Genomic DNA, 12,500 nt, shown 5'->3' with positions numbered 1-12,500 from the left:
GACGAATAAATTACAGTATGAAAGAATGGAGATATAAGAGAAAGAAGAAAGAGATAAGATAGAGGTCATTCGACCTTCTATGACTTTTTTTTTAATCGATCACAATAGTATTCGGCGTAAATATCAAATGAAATTTGAAGTACATAAATTAAATTAGAATTTTTGGAAATGATATTAAAAGTCTTAAAATGTACAGGAAAACAATGAGCGGATACTGATTTTGATAATTTTGATAACAACAATATATCATATTTTTTCTTACACTTTTTAACTCTTCCTCTTCCTCTGTCTGCTAATATTTTCTCTCTGTCTCCTCTCCACACCAATTCTATTTTCTCTTCCTCTTATGTCTCCTTTTCATCTTTGTCTTGACAAAAGATAACAGGCCTAAACTCTTATGGATTATAAATAGCAATGTATTTTCCGTCTTCTATCTTTTTTTCTTTTATCGTTTCCCTAGTCCAGTTAACTCTCTCCTTACCGGCCATTTTCCTGATTGTCCCAAAAACTTCACACCCAACCTATACAAAAATATGTTTTTTTATTTCACTCAAACATAAAAGCTGTTATTTCGTGTTATACATATTTCTTTCTGCTAAACGAGCTCTTCAACAAAGTGTTAATATACTTTAATTATAGCAAACATTTTTGTTCAAATATTATAATGTATAAAAGAAATCAGAATGAAAAAAGATGTTGGCTGCATCGTAACGAATGTGACGATTTTCCTGTGGGTGGTAAGGAGAGGGTTAAGCCTTTTCATTCTGTGTCCCAAATCCATCCACTTGGATTGTTAATTTCGTCAAACAGTCACTCACATCTTGCTTCACGATTATACTGATTGAATACAATGCTATTCACTGTCACTGTATTAAAGATTGCATTTCAAATTCAGTGTCGAAAAACGCTGGAATGAAAAATAAAATTTACGCCTCGGATTTTATGAATGGATCCATGTTTGACAAATATTGTGTGGTGATCTGGCAAAACCCGTCAGATGTCTGAACATTTCGAATCAAATATTATTACATACTCGTAAAGAGACACCATCTTTAGACAAAACGCAGATTGAATGCTGTAATTATTTCATTTAGAGTCGACGTTATTCACATTTAAAGGCCGGGAGTTCGAACACTTAGGAATTGAGAAAATTACTTTTTAATTTTATAGACAAGACATATGTAATATGTTGTGGGTTGGGTCAGACAAAAAAAAACCCAACTAGATTAAACAATATTTTAAAATAAATAATGAATTCATTTCATGAGAATGTAGTTCGATGGACAATGATTCATGAGTTTTTCGCATCTCTGTCATCGAATTGGGAAGTCTCAGGTGCGTCCACCAGGTCGTCATTTAGGTATAACCAAGGCTTTTGATCCGAAGCATTTTTTTCTACGAAGCTCCTCTATGGTGTTAAGATTTAGCTGCTGATCTTCCAATGTCCCTACATCTTGGTTGGTCTGGACGGGCAAAGTTGTTCCAGGTCTTCCCCTGAATGGGGTTCGACATAGTTTGAAATACGCTGTCATTGTACTATTGGCAGGAATGTTCATATCTCGTCTCAGAATATGACCATAAAGGCCCAACTCTGTTCCAAAATTCCAGGATTCATAATAAAAACTATAATCATGCAGGGAACACATTTTCACCTTTATTGGCTCGTATATCAAATTTTGCTCGTGCGACATCCGACAAGTTTTGCCATATCAGCCCAAAAAAGTACAATGTATTGATATGTGTTCACAAAAAGTAGACGTTGGTGCAATTTAACATTGTGGCTACGATCCTGTATGTATCATTGTTGAGGCCAAGTGTTAGACGCACGTGAATTATGTGAGTATTTACGATAATATAATGATGTTATAAAAACAATAGTATGTGAAATATTATTTTGAAACTTGCTGTACTGTAAACATTTCTATCAGTGAGAGTTTGATTTTTTCTCATAAACCTTAAGAGGATTTTAATTTTAATTTACGGGTATAAAAATTGGCAAACTTATTTCATTCTTTGTGTCTTTCATGTAAGAGCCATGCAAAAGCTCCACTGCAATACAACAATCAGTTATAAAGAAACCCTCCTCTAAGCTTGGTTACAAATTATGAAACAAACTATAGTATGTATTTTATCATATCTTATATTATTACATCAATGTGGTTGCCAGTTGATATTAGAATATTTTTGTAAAGGTTTATACGGCTATGGTCCTGGGTTCGAATCCCGCTGTGAGTAGTATTTAATTAAGTCCTTGTAAAGGGCTGATTACTCATATTTCTTCACAGAACTCATGTTTAGAATGAGCACCTGACCATTACCAACTTTGCATCTGTCCAAAATAAAATTAGTATAACCTAAAAGGCGTCATGACAAGTCCTACATGTTAAACGTCAACGTAAATGAGTTTATGCATAATTAGTGTATGTTGCGCTATATAAACGCTTAAAGGCTTTTATTAGACCCTTTGACATGTTGATGTAAAGCGCCAATGAAAAAATCGGTTATGGCAGGCTGTGTATAGATTCAATAGGGATTATATAATATTTTCCAGGCTCAGCCCTCCGTCTGGACGTATCTCCTGAATCCTTCAACACGATGGTTACTGACCAACTCGATCTCACCTGTATCTCTAACGGCCCTGCTTGGATCAGTGCTATTATGACACTTGAGATTATGAAGAAGGGAGAGCATCCAATTGCAGCGTTTAGTTCCAAGGGACTCGCTAAGGGAGCTAAATGTTGAGGTAGAATATCTATTAACGATAATGGTAATAATAATGATACTAGTATTTTTTTTTCTATTTGAAAAGTCAAGATTGATTTTAAATGGATAAAACTGAGTGTTGGCGCTTTTCAAAGACAGGTCAGGGTTAATGGTGTTTCTTATCAACTGGGCATCAAAAGTAGGCTGATTTAGCTGGTTTTATTGTGCCTTGTTTTACAAAAGAATAATTCAATAACAGACCTCTGAGCAGATCAAGACAAATGTAAATGTCCATATAGCAGAATTTACTGGATATGGTGACGTAAATAGTAATGCGCACACGTACTTTTCTCCATTAGACATAATTGTCTGTATATCAGAATCTACTGGACAATTTGACGTAAAGAGTAATGTGTAAAAAATAGTTTATCTCACCCTAAACGTTATCGTCATTATAGTTGCATGTACTCACATTGTAAAGTACAGAGTAGTGATGGATATATGAATTCATTGGGTGGACTCTCTCCTTACCAGCTGTTTTTAGAATTTTCCCCGAAAATTCACACCCACCCTGCACAAAAATAGACTTTACTTACTCAAACAAAAAAGAGAAAAGTAACAAGTTAGCTCTATAACACATTGTTTAGTATCTATAGCTGAAATCAAAGCATGTCTTTAAATTTTGTGACGTACAAGAGAAATAAGATAGAGAAAATGTTCGGTTACATCGTAACGAAAGTGACGATTTTCCTGTGGTAAGGAGAGTGTTAAGGAAATAAAAGCAATAACAAAAATATGAAATGGATTTGAAGACTAGCATAACACAGATTCCTTCAAGTGTTTACACGTCTTTATATCAACACATTTACTCAACAATCCGGTCCTAAGGAGTGTCTCTAATGATGTTTAACTGTATTTATTGTGGCATAATGTGTCATCCTCCGTCAAATAGTATAGAACACATTTAACCTTTTCCTTACCAACTGTAGGAAAACAGTCACATTTATTACGATACAAGCAACATTTTTCTTATTCAAATTACTCTAGTACATTAAAACGTTTAAAGAAAATGAACGTTTTGTTGTATAGCATGTTTTGATAAAGGAATTATGTATTGCATGAACGTTACTGCTATTCTTGTTGGGTGATAAAAAATATGTTTGTGTTAGTTGGGTGTGTAGTTTTGGGGGAAATGGCAGGTAAGGAGAGAGTTAAGGCTCAATGGTGAATCGATCTATAATTCAGAATAAAATTCGTGTAAATATTTCCCCTTGTTATCCATAACGACTGGTTGATATTTAAAATGTATTTTCTGATATAACATACCGGATAGAAATACAGGAATGGTATTTATGGCTCTTATTGTACGATTTGACTAGTTGACAGCCGTATTTTGGAGAAAAAAACGTGTGTCTTTTAAATTTATAGAAAGCTCTTCTGTCAAATACCGACCGCTTTAAATAGCCCTCATTATTGCAAAAATACTAAGACCCGGGACTTTTTTCAAGGACTTCGCTAAGTCCTATGTTTGAAAGTTGTTTTTCCCAGAGGAGAGTCATTTAAATTTATCGATTTTTGAAGGCTTGTTTTTTTGGCCAAACTTTTGAAAACGACGTATTCCAGAGTAAATCACTTGACGGTTTAAAGCACAAAATGTCTTATTTTATATTCCTTAAGGACAAAGCAAATTCTCATTTGACCCGTCATATCAAACATTTATTCAGAAAAACAAAATTTACTTCTAGGATGTCAAAACATTACATTTGATGGGTGTCATGGTCTGGAGAGAGCTCAAGAGCTAACTCGACTACATTTGTAAAATAGAAATGTGACATATAAAGTCCCCAGAATTAACTAGTTACTTTGAAAAATACCAATGACGAATTCTTTAAGATGATATGAATAGAAATATTATATACGATGACATGAGTTTTCTTATAAATGAATGGTGATCACAGTTACACATACGAATATGAAGATATTACGTAATTTATGCTATCTTGCTGATATGGTGATAATGTGATTGGGACTTGTGAGGTTCCGGTTCCAGTCGAGAGTACTTGCAATTCTTACTTGTAAGGATCCGAGCTTGATACAATCTTGATGGAACTTCAACTGGGAAGGGTGATAAAGAAAGCTCCGGTGTCTTGATGGCGGAAATCAAAATACTGAAGTCCTCCACAAAGTCTCTTTAAAAATAAATATGGGTAATATGAGGAGGGGAATAGTGTGGCGACAAGGTGTAAGTTCTTGAGAGAAGTGAGTAACAAAGATTGAATCAATCAGCTTTTATAATAAGTGGCTTCGTGACAAGAGATTGAAAGAAAATTATTCACCTATTCAAAATGAGTTCAAAGAGAAGGCTAATAAAGGAATGATAATCTAATATCAGAAAGTAAAATTTTCCTAAGCCTTCCGAAATATAACTGGAGTGAGATGAAATCTTTTCTTTTTTTTTTCTATTACTAAAGTATAGCCTGACTGAGAAATATGTGAATCATTATTCTGTGACAATGGGTCCAATAGATAATATATTACATGACATCACACAAAAACTGAGCTTGGAGCTTTTTGTAAAGTGCAATATCCATAAATTGGCTTAGTGACCTATACAAGGTTTCTCTAGACAACAGCAACACCTAGTGTGTAGGACAAGCCACAAAGCCTGTTAGGCGATATGACATTTTTTTCAAACAGAGACAGCACTGTTAACGACCAGGTACCCATTCTACACATGAGTATGGTGTGGGAATGTTAATAAAGAACCGTTTTCCACAGACTCACCTATTATATGCATCGCTCAGAGTGGAACCCGAACCCATGACATTCCAATCCTACATAAGAGTGCCATGCCACTAGCCTATGTAGCCACATAGTTTAGACACATAGCATATATTAAGGATGAATGTTCTGAAAATAAAATGAAGATTTTGTTGTTTCTGATAATTGCAGGCACAAGGTAATCTGACAAAAGATTCTGTCAACCGTTTTCTCAAATTGACGATCAAAAACCCAGGCGAGGAAGACACTGGAACATACGTCTGTCTTATGTATTATCTTGATGAAAATTTTCAAATGCATGAAATGAAGGCAGAAGTAAACGTAACTGTGAAAAGTAAGTTATTTCTATCTATCTTTCTCTCTTTATCAATCATTATCTTTCTCTCTATTTCTATCTCTCTCTCAATTTCTATCTCTATTGTTCTCTCTCTCACTCTTTCTCCTTCACTCTCTTTATCTCCCCCTGTCTGTATCCCTATATATTTTCTTTCTGTGTGTCGGTTAAAACGTCAGAGACAGCAAAAGATATCACACACAATCATCCATCAAACAATAATAGTCTTTGAGGTATGAAAATAATAAAAATACCAAAAACATAGGATTAATAATGAATCCCATATCATGTTGATTATTTTACCAGCATAAAATTGTTAGAATGACCGGCACTATTTTGTTCTACATAAAGTTTATAATTACATGACTATCGTATAATTTGTATAACTGTAAATCCATTAAACATTTGTACATTTTACAGATGAGGATATCACTGTAATTGTTAAATATTTGTTAGAGAAAATAACAACATTGGAAAAAAACGGCCAAGAAAAAGAGAAAAACATGCAGGAAGAAGGTATGTATATCTATAAAGACTAAATCAAATGAGGGATAATATTTATTTTTTTATTTCATTCATATTGATACACAACTATGTCACATTGTGATAAATTTTAGTAGAACATTTCACATGTTAAGACTGATAACGTTCATGGTATATAACAACTATTACATGTTAAGTACATGGAACCAAGCCGTTCACAAACGAAACTATCTTTACTTATTTCAGTCACCAAGCTCAAAGAGACAATTTCCATTCAGAAACTTAAACTGGCCGAGCAGGACACAACATTGGTGGAGCTGGAGAAAAAACTAAAGGAGCAGAAGAAAGAAAATGAAAAAGGTGAAATATTTTTAGAGAGTAAATTGTATTTGATCTGCCTAATAAAATCATCGTTTCTCCACAGATGAAATCAATTCATTTATAATTTGCTTTGTCATTATTTTTTGTTCTGCTAAAAAGAAAAATCTGTTTTATTGTGAGTTCAGAAATCATTTCAAAACAAACAAAAAATAACATTAAAATTTGATTTTATTTAGTTGGTTGTCTTTATACATGGATTAATTTTATACAGGATTTAGAAATTCAGATTTGCTATACAATGTCCTCACATGTAACAAGTTAGTGCTATAACAATCAATATCATTACTTAAGTATGAACACGTTAGTAAACTATTTTATTGTCCAGTGCAGAGTTCTTGTTTTCTATCTATTCAATGTCAAATCTTAAATTGACAAAGGGGACGTATTGAAGTTTTGTGCATTATATAATATATTACGATAAATTACAAGTTTAGTTCTTAACAATTACTGTGAAATCATGTCTCATTTTAAAATCTCGAGTAGTCCTTTAATCTACCAAAATAATGAATTTGATAAAAATTAGACTATTTAGACTTACATTGTAAATATGTAAATTTGACATTTAATATCTATTCTCTATGGGTCAATACAAAATAGACCCTGCCTGGAGAATGACGATTCATCTTAAATTGACACATGGTATACAATGGTGCTAAGTGGATCTCTATATAATTACAAAATGATTCATTTAAACTAGGCAAAATTGATAAAATTGTACAATTGACATTATTTACATCATAACACTAATTCATCTAAATTAGACATTGTCTGTGCAATGGTATAATATACATTGTTTATAGCATAACACTAATTCATCTAAATTAGACATTGTGTGTACAGTTGTACAAAATACATTCTGTATATCATAACACACTGTGATTCATCTAAAATCGACAAGTCTATACACATGTGCGATGGACATGCTATATCTCATAAGTCATAATTCACCTAAAATCGACACTGGCTATACACTGGAGTTATAGACGATTTTCCTTCATTTAGTAAAGAGAGAGTTTCATTCAATTGTAATCTTCAATTTTCTTTCCACTGTCTCGTCAAGATTTGATTTATTGGAAGATTTGGAAAAGATGCAGCGTAAATCTATGGACAAAGGTAACACATATTTAAAACACAGATAGTTATATAAACTATTTACTTTCATTCCCTGTCAAGCGATTTCAACTATAAATATGCAGATATGTTAGAGTATATTATAGTAATGATTTGTCAAAGGTAAAAATAGAGATTATAATAAGTTCAATTAGACGTACGAAATTCCAATAGAGATTGGAGGGTTAAAAGTCTACATAGAAAGTGACGGATATCAAAAATGACAAACTGCTAACTCAGCATTTTGATGTTTTCCTTTAAAATAGTACACAATGATAATGTATGAATGCAACGTCTGAAAATCACACAAAAAGGTAATATATTTTACTATAAATTGTTCGGATAAACACTTGCCTTTATCAATCATATACTATAATATATCAACACAGCGTTTGAAGCATATAAAATAAGATCATATTCTTATTGTACAATGGTATAGTGGGATATTATAATTTATCCTACATAGTCTGAAGTATATAGAATACGATGAATTATTTTGATGTACAGTGCTATACGAAGATATTCTAATGTATCAATGCATTGTTTGAAATATATAAAATAAGATGAATTATTTGTTATACAATGATATAGTATGAGATTATAATGTAATAAACTATGGCAATACTAATGTAAATTTCCAGCAATAGATAAATATATTACATTTTATCCAATCTTATCTCATTAATGCAGCGTTTTGAAGATATACAGTAAGTATATATAATATTATAGTGACAGATCATGTGTGAATGTCAAACTCTCTCTCTCTCTCTCTCTCTCTCTCTCTCTCTCTCTCTCTCTCTCTCTCTCTTTGCCTTTCAAGATTTACAAACACGATACATTTCATTCAGAGACTAAATTATATGTATAACACAAATATGAACGACACAAATCTATTTATCTTTCATCCTCCTTGTCTCCCTCCTGCCACCCACTAGACGAATATAATATAAAACAGAACCGCTGGAATGGCGTTATTCTGTCCAGCTGGACGAAACCTACAAGAATCCCCTCTGATTTCCCGCGCTTCGTTTTACTAGCACCAGGATCGAACCCTGATTGGCTAAGGAAGTGTTCAAAATCCTAGCAACGCGTGGAATGTAGGGTCCACACCGAACTCATTTGGGTTATGTCCTAGCAACCATTGGCATTCTAATTCTAACATTCACATCTGCTGTGCTTGTCTCGAACCCTGATTGGCTAAGAAAGTGTTCAAAATCCAGGAAACGCGTGGGAAGTAGGGTCCACTCCGAACTCAATTGGGTTATGTTCTAGCAACCATTGCCATTCCAATTCTAACTTTCACATCTGCTGTGCTAGTCTCATCTTTGGTGTGCAACACTCCCATGTATTTTAATGAAGTGACTTGCTTTAGGTTTTCACAATTGAAATTCATTCTCATCTAAGGGTTGTCTCGGTTCTTCCCTAGAATATGTGACTTTTCGGATGTGATCTCTATCCCGTATGTACAATATCTTTATAATAGATACAGCTCAATTTTTGTAAATACCGGAAAGATATTTCTTCGAACTTTGTCATTTATGAAGCATATCTGAGTAAGAAAACCGTGGTTTTATGTCGTAAATAATATGACGATTATCTTCATTTAGTAAAAACAGAGTTACATTAAATTATTGTCTTCAATATTCTTTACACAGTCTCATCAAGAATTGATTTGTTGGAAGAAATGGAAAAGGACCAGAACCAATCTATAAAAGATTCCATGGACAAAGGTAATACTTAGATTCAATCGATTTACTTTCACATTATATGAAAAAAATTCTACTATGGATATACATATATGTTAGAATATATTATCGACTATTATTGGTCAAGGGTACACTGATATATTATTTAAGGTTCTTTATACTGGCTATTATATCACAAAATGAGACTAGAGGGGTAGACGTCGATACACAACTTTGATGAGCAAACAAACTTTACATTCAGCTAAATTCCTGTGAATGTGAAAATGTATTTTCTTCAAATTTGGTTATTTATAAAACATATTTGAATCAGAAAACTATTTCATTCCTCTTTAAAATATTAACGATTCTCCTACATATAGTTATGATAGGGTTACTTTAAATTAAATTCTTTAATTTATTTACACAGTCTCGTCAAGAATTGATTTGTTGGAAGATTTGGAAAAGACCCAGAGTCAATAGATGAAAGATTCCATGAACAAAGGTAGCACATAGATAACACAATATCTTTATATAAACTATTTAATGTTATATAATGTGAAATTGAAATATGAATATACATATATCGTAGAATATATTATAGAGTCTGATTGGTCAAGGAAAAACTCATAAATTATTTAAGGTTCATCATACTTGCTAATAATATAACAACAAAAGAGGATAATCTTACAAGTCGATGTAGGAAGAGAACCACAACAATGACAAACTGCTAACTCACCATTGTGCTTTTTCCTTTAAACTATTACACAATCATAACATTTCAATGTAGCGTCTGGAAATCACTCAATGAGGTGATATATTTTAATATAATTTTTTGGGATAAAAACTTGCCTTCCACAGGCATATATTAGAATATATCAATACAGCGTTTGAAATATATAACATAAGATGATATATCTTTTTATACAATGATATAATGATAGATTATAATGTATTAATCCTAGTCAATACCAAATGAAAACATCCAGAAATGGATAAATAAAGTTCATTTTATCATATAGTATCTATCAATGCAGCGTTTGGGATCTATACAATAATGTTATAGTGAGAAATCATGTGTGAAAGTTAAACTCTCTCTCTCTCTCTCTCTCTCTCTCTCTCTTTCTCTCTCTCTCTCTCTCTCTCTCTCTCCCTCCCTCTCTCTCTCTCTATCTATCTCTCTCCTTCTCTAACTCTATATATCTATCTCTCACTCTCTCTTTCTCTCGAACTCTTTGCCTTTGAAGACATTTTACTGATATGTCATACTGACCCTACACACATACTGAAATTTTAACTCGAATTTAAATTCAATAACTACCTGTTATATTATACATAACGTTGTTGAGCTATCACGTTTTATATAAAAACATTATTCTGTGTAACAATACCAAATATGTTTTCATCAAATTTTGTGATTCTAAAACTTATCGGAACAAGATAAACATTGTTTGCATTGTAAACATTGACGATTTTGCAAGATTAGTATCGAGAAGTTTAGATACATTTAAATGTTATCCTATAATTTTTTTTTTCCCACAGTCTCATCAAGATTTGATTTGTTGGAGGATTTGGAAAAGAAGCAGAGTAAATCTATGAAAAATGCTATGGACAAAGGTACACGTGGATAAACCATAAATATTTATATAAACTATTTACTGTTATTTTATGTCAAACGAATTATACTATGATGTATGTATTAGTATATTATAATGTATGATGTGTCAAGGATTTGTCGAGATTATTATAATTTTAATATCTAGGTATTGTTAAATTGTGTGAAATCAATTCTACTATGAATGAACATATATTGTAGAATATTGTCAAATGTGCACTCAGAGAAATTTAAAGGTTCATTAGACTGGCACACATTTCAGTAAGAGAGAGTGGAAGAGTTAGAAGTCAACAAGGGCAGAGACAATAATATATTACGACACAATTCTTTATCATCGTGAAGACTTCATTCAGGATTTTATTGTAACAGTCATAATGTATCAATGTACTGTCTGGAAACAACACAATAAGGTGATCTATTTTACTATAAATTGTTCTGATGAACACTTGCCTACGACAATCAGATATTATAATATGTTAATACAGAATTTGGAATATATAAAATGGTGTGGTATATTTTGCTAATGAACGGTTTAGTGAGAGATTATAATGTATTAATGAATGTTTGGAAGTAGTAATTATGGTCATTTATTTTGTTCAAAATTGTTAAGGTAAACATTTGCCTGTAATAATGATAGATGACAAAGTATAAATGTAGCGTCTATAATCCACAAACTATGGTGACTTATTTTACCTAAAAGTTACACTGAACACTTACCTCATACAATCAAATATAATTATTTTATATTAATGTAGCGTTTGGATTATATAAGATAACGTGAAGTGCTGTGTCAAGCGTTTATTTGGAATAATCAACGTGTTTTATTCCATTGAATGGGAATAGTCTATGGATAAGGGTAGTCAAGTTTTATTTGGAATATTCAACGCGTTTTATTCCATTGAATAAGAATAATTCACATGAATGAAAATCAATGTTTTTTATAAATAGTGGGAAACGTAATAGTGAATGAATGGATAAACTTAAAAGACCAGAGGTCGTATGGCTGTGTTTGTGTATGTATTTGTGTATGTGTGTCTATGTGTGTGTTTGTGTACGTGTTTGTGTATGTGTTTGTGTATGTGTGTGTTTGTGTATGTGTTTGTGTATGTGTGTGTTTGTGTATGTGTTTGTGTATGTGTGTGTTTGTGTATGTGCGTGTATGTGTGTTTTTGTGTAGTAAATATTGGAAAAACTTGAATAAGATTGGAGGTGTACATTGATAGGAAACTTTTTAACATTTCGATTGAATATCCATTTTTATGTCTACCACCTGATTAAAACAGACATATTTTGTGTTCAGATCACATTTTTAACGAAACGAAAACGAATAACATATAAATTTTGGTCCAAAAAAAAGGAAAAGACGTATAGCTTTGTAATTTAGTAGAGTTAATACAAAGGTCTGATTTTG

The 12,500-nt window shown here is 32.2% G+C and overlaps 2 protein-coding genes and 1 long non-coding RNA gene across 8 annotated transcripts in view; 2 read left to right on the top strand and 1 right to left on the bottom strand.

The window, feature by feature from the left end:
- Positions 1-6,334, top strand: part of LOC144960660 (uncharacterized) — a 23,274-nt gene extending 16,940 nt beyond the window's left edge. For all 3 annotated transcript variants that reach the window (XM_078893932.1, XM_078893931.1, XM_078893930.1), the window contains 3 exons: positions 2,552-2,743; positions 5,656-5,818; positions 6,239-6,334. The gene's annotated coding sequence lies outside the window, so the exon portion shown is untranslated. The remainder of the gene's footprint in view (positions 1-2,551; positions 2,744-5,655; positions 5,819-6,238) is intronic.
- LOC144960661 (uncharacterized) overlaps positions 1-12,500 on the bottom strand; it is a 325,884-nt gene that overhangs the window by 70,982 nt on the left and 242,402 nt on the right. The window lies entirely within an intron of this gene.
- The window catches only part of LOC144960663 (uncharacterized), a 187,625-nt gene that overhangs the window by 79,810 nt on the left and 95,315 nt on the right, over positions 1-12,500 (top strand). The window lies entirely within an intron of this gene.

Source organism: Berghia stephanieae, chromosome 15 (assembly GCF_034508935.2).
Source record: "Berghia stephanieae isolate SIO BIC M18660-M18661 chromosome 15, UCSD_Bste_1.3, whole genome shotgun sequence".
Classification (NCBI taxonomy): Eukaryota; Metazoa; Mollusca; class Gastropoda; order Nudibranchia; family Aeolidiidae; genus Berghia; species Berghia stephanieae.
This window is presented reverse-complemented; position numbering and strand designations above follow the sequence as displayed.